The sequence below is a fragment of the Leopardus geoffroyi genome, chromosome E2 (genome assembly GCF_018350155.1).
Source record: "Leopardus geoffroyi isolate Oge1 chromosome E2, O.geoffroyi_Oge1_pat1.0, whole genome shotgun sequence".
Taxonomy (NCBI): domain Eukaryota; kingdom Metazoa; phylum Chordata; class Mammalia; order Carnivora; family Felidae; genus Leopardus; species Leopardus geoffroyi.
The window spans coordinates 667489-672765 of NC_059335.1; positions in this window are offsets into that span (position 1 = coordinate 667489).

A 5277-nucleotide genomic window follows, 5' to 3' on the forward strand; every position below is an offset into this window, starting at 1 on the left:
AAAAAGAAGCGCTTAAAAAAATAAATAAAAGGGGCACCTGGGTGGCGCAGTCGGTTAAGCATCTGACTTCAGCCAGGTCACGATCTCGCGGTCCGTGAGTTCGAGCCCCGCGTTGGGCTCTGTGCTGACAGCTCAGAGCCTGGAGCCTGTTTCAGATTCTGTGTCTCCCTCTCTCTCTGCCCCTCCCCTGTTCATGCTCTGTCTCTCTCTGTCTCAAAAATAAATAAACGTTAAAAAAAAAAAATAAAAATAAATAAATAAATAAATAAATAAATAAATAAATAGTAAAGCAGCAGGGCGCCTGGGTGGCTCAGTCGGTTAAGCGTGTGACTTTGGCTCAGGTCATGATCTCACGGTTTGTGGGTTTGAGCCCCATGTCGGGCTCTGTGTTGACAGCTCAGAGCCTGGAGCCTGCTTCGGATTGTGTCTCATTCTCTCTCTGCTCCTCCCCCACTTACTCTCTGTCTCTCAAAAATAAATAAATGCAAAAAAATAAAAAATAAAAATAAATAAAGCAGCAGATCCCTCATTCTTGATTCCCTTACCCTACTCTATTCTTTTCTTCTAAATATTCATTAACACCTATCAACTTCAAGCATACTATGTAACCAAATTATATTTCTTTTCATTGCCTGTATCACTCTAACTAGATACAAGCTCCAATAGGGCATGGTTTTTCACTTGTTCAGTGTTGTATCTCCAGGACCTGGGAAGTGTCTGTCACATAGCAAGTTCTCAACAAATGTCTATTGAACAAAAGGCTAAACTGACATTAGGGTTATTCCCAGCTCAGACTCTAAACACCCTCCCATGTTATGACAATGGAAGGGCCCCATCAGAGTCCAGGGAAGGCAGCCCAGGCCAAAGGGAAGAAGTTGGGGGTATGGATTTGTTAGAGCAGACAGAGGGAATAACAGGTGAGGCTGATCTGGATTTTGGATATTTGGAAAAATAAACCTCTATGCTTAAGGACTTCTTGGGTGCTCTACTTGCCGTGGTTTACTTACTGGATGTTATAATTGTCCAGTGAAAAAACCACCTGGATTGGGAGGCTGTGAGTTTGTTCCTTTGGAACTTGGTGTAAACTGGGTTGGGACTGTCATATGGCTCAATGGATCTTCCAGTGCCTTAACACTGTCAGGGGGTGCAAAGACCCCAAAGAGAGGGCAGGGAGATCTTCCACAATTAATATTATAGGTAAATGCATGCAAACAAGTCTCTTAAGGTCATGATATAAATAGCCCAGTTACTCACAAACATCCCAACCCTCACATCTTCATTTCCGATATGCTGATGCCTGAAAACATTCATGAAAGCCCTGTTTCTGTATTGGAATGATACTGGGGTTTCGGGAACCACCAAGCAGCTTTAACCAGGAAGGAAAGAATGCTCTCGTATTGACAAAGCCTCTTCTGGCTGCTGTGTGGGTAATGGACTAATGGTACGATAGGAAGAGAAGCCTGGGGGCTACTGGAGGCTTGGACCAACGTGGTGCGGAGGATGTGGAGAGAAGTGATGAAACACTTCAACCTGCAGTTTCAGACAAGGACCGCAAAGCAAGATAAACACACACCAACCACATCCTAGCGAAAGTACTGAAGGCCAAGAGAAGCTTAAAAGCAGCAAAAGGTCACGGCCATGGCAGAGAAGCTTGGATCTGACTTACATTACTGGCAGCAATAACTGGAACTCTCAACCTTAAGGAAAACGCCAAGGCAACCGGGGGACGATGGGAGCAGGGAGAAGCCCTAGGGGCCCTGTCCCCTCAAGAAGAGAACCCGCCCAGACGAACTCCGCATCTGGGCACGGGCACCGAGGAGCAGCAGTCTTCCTGGCCGAGTAGGCCGAAGACGGAGCCAGGGGTCGCCATAGCTGGAAACCGAGGGAGCCCCAGGGGAGACAACCCCAACTGCACGCACGTTGCCCTCACACCAGGCGCCGGCAGCTGGGCGACGGGAGCGGAACCTCCTGGCCAGACCTGCAGCACCCCGTCCCGCCCCGGTCTCCGGCGGACCCTGCCCCGGCCTCCTGGCCGCTCCCGGAACCACTCCGGCCTTTGCCGCCTCCAGACGTTGCCCTCGGTGGTCCAGCCGTCCCGCTCGGCCTCGAGAGGGATTCGGGCGCCCGACCACTGTCAGCCTGGAGGCACGGAGCGCAGCACAGGCAAAGGTTACCTAGCACACTCGGCCGGGTTGCGCGGCCTTCTGGGACTTGTAGTCCACCTGCCCTGGAGGCTCAGACTACAACGCCCGGAAGGCATCGCGCCGCGCTCCGCCCAATGGAAACGCTCGGTGAACCGCCTTCTCCCCTTTCGGGGCCCACCTCCTCGCCCAGCCAGCCTCTTTGTGCTGTTGGCCCCCTGAGCGGCGGCAGTGGTCCTGGAGCTGCGCGAACGTCCTTTGGCTCACGGCCCGGCTCAAAGCTCCCAAAGCAAGTCCTCCACGTCCCTGGGAGGACACGACGTGGGTCGCTGCACCCGGGCTAGCCTGTGGGCAGCTTGCAAATATTGGAACAGTCGTTCTGCTAATAGGCCCACCGCAGATGGGATGTATGAAGAGGAATCCCATTTTGCAAATATACAAAAATTTTAATGTTGAGGGGAAAATGAAAAGAACCGAATCCTATGGCAATACATTTACACACATTTTCAAGAGACATAAATGCAAATGTGAATAATTAAAAGACACAATCTAAGTGGTTCCTGCTTGAGTAGACTTGGTAATGTAGAAATGTGTTTCCTAAATTAATGAACAAACTTAAGAACATCCAAACTGATTATCCAAAATTATAGCTTTTAAAAATAAATAAGCTATCAAGCCATGAAAAAAACATGGAAGAACCTCAAATACATATTACTAAGTGAAAGAAGCCATTCTGAAAAGGCTTCATATGTGATTCTAGCTATTATGACATTCTGGAAAAGGCAAAATTATGGAAACAGTAAAAAGATTGGTGATTGCCAGGGTAGAGGGAGAGATGAATAGGTGGAGTATAAAGGATTTTTAGAGTAGAGCAGTTATGTTGTATAATAATAAAAAGTTGGATACATGTCACGATACATTTGTCAAAACCCATTGAATTATAATACCAGAAGTCAAGTGCACGGCCATGAGGGGCGGCAAAATGGGGACACCTACAGAGCGGGCTCAACCAAGCAGGTGGGGAGCAGAAGGTGAGTATCCATGGGCAAGTCCTTTTATTGGGGGTCAGGATGGAGTACACAGGAATAGGCGGGAGAGGATATCGTTGCTACATTTGAATATTGAAGGGAAGGGCAGAAGGGAGCTTGTGGCCAGAACTAGCCTTATCACCTAGGTAACCTGGTCACCTGGGTGGGGTGCTCACAGCCTGTTTGCATGGATATGGAGGGAGCAGGAAAATATAGTTTTAAAATTTACAATACAACAAAATGAGTAAAGGAGGTAAAAAGGTACAAACTTCCAGTTATAAAATAAATAAGTCATGGGGATGTGATGTACAGCATAGTGACTAAAGTTAGTAATGTTATATTACATGTTTAATGCTATAGTTGTTATGAAAGTAGACCTTAAAAGTTCCAATCTCGGGGTGCCTGGGTGGCTCAATCGGTTAAGCGGCTGACTTCGGCTCAGGTCATGATCTCACAGCTCGAAGGCTCGTGAGTTCAAGCCCTGCGTCGGGCTCTGTGCTGACAGCTCAGAGCCTAGAGCCCGTTTCAGATTCTGTGTCTCCCTCTCTCTGGTCCTCCCCCGTTCATGCTCTGTCTCTCTCTGTCTCAAAAATAAATAAACGTTAAAAAAAATTTTAAAAAAAAGTTCCAATCTCAAAAAAGTTTTGTAACTGTATGGTGATAGAGGTTAGCTAGACTTACTGTGATCATTTTGCAGTGTGTACAAATATCAAGTCATGGTTGTACACCAGAAACTAATATGATGTTTTGTCAATTAGAACTCAAAAAACTACAATACAATCTACTTTGTGGTGTCTCAACATCACTAACAATACTAATTGGGATGGATAACGCTTGCCACCCAGGTTGTGACAATGTGAAAGATGACTGGTATTGCTTGACTAGCCACCAAAGGCAAACTTTGATAAAGGCGACAACTAGAAAGAGTCCTATTAGGCATGTGAGGGGGGTGTGGGACCCAGTTCTCAACCAGGGATCCCACTTGGTGGGAGAAAGCCAAGAGAACAGGTTGGGCACTCTGGATTTAAGGGAATCTGTTGGAAAGTTTTGGTTATGTTATGAAAGACCTTTATCTCTTAGCCTAATTTTCATAGCTTGACCTGATCTACACATCTCTCAGTATCATTAGCCCATAGTGGTATTCTGATGGATTGGTACAATTCATCCAGCTGGGCTGCGTGCATGGGATATATGAGTCAATTCAAGAACCAAGTCTGGGAAAAGCCAGGTGTTCACAGCCCTATGGTGTTCCTTAGGTGTTCCCTAAGGTGTTCCCAGGTGTCCCCTTTTCCTAAGGGAAAATACTGGGCAAAGCAGCAGTAACCATTGGGAAGTTGGTATCCTAAAACCAACTCCAAAGAAAACAGTGTCCGTGGGGAGCCTGACAGTTCAAAATCAAGTTTAACGGCAGCAGTGCCCATAGGGAGATTGGAAGTCCAAAAACAAGTTCAAGGAGATACAGCAGAAGAACTTATTCAGATGGGTTTGACCAGAGGCAGTTCTGAGATTGCAGGACTTCTAGAGAGTGGAAACCAAGTTCTTATATGGATCATCCTGTAGGCATGGCTGGATGAAAGGAAGACAGGAGTGGGAATTCAGGTGTTGTAAGAATTAAGCAAGAAGGTGGCAGTGGTCTGCTTCATGGGTATGTCTGGAGGGTCTTAGCATTGTCATCTCACAAACATTCAGAAAGGATAGTTTGCCTTTGGGGTACAGTGCAAGTGGAACCAATTTCTAAACCTAGGAAGCTTTACAAGCATCAAAAGATCTGGTCTCTTATTGTAACTGGTAGAGGTGAATTGAAACGTGCTGTCTATATTTTGAGAACTCCTGGATGGACAAAGGACAAGTATACGGGACAACCTTCTTCTATGCTATCTGCTTTTCAATCCCATTTCCGTATTTTGAGATGATTCAGTTAATCTCCTTTATTTTATTTTATTTTGTTAAAGTTTATTTATTTTGAGAGAAAGAACACAAGTGGGGTAGGAGCAGAGAGTGAGAGAGAGAGAGAGAGAGAGAGAGAGAGAGAGAGAGAGAATCCCAAGCAGGCTCCACACAGTCAGCACAGAGCCTGATGTGGGGCTCCATCCCACAAACTCTGAGAT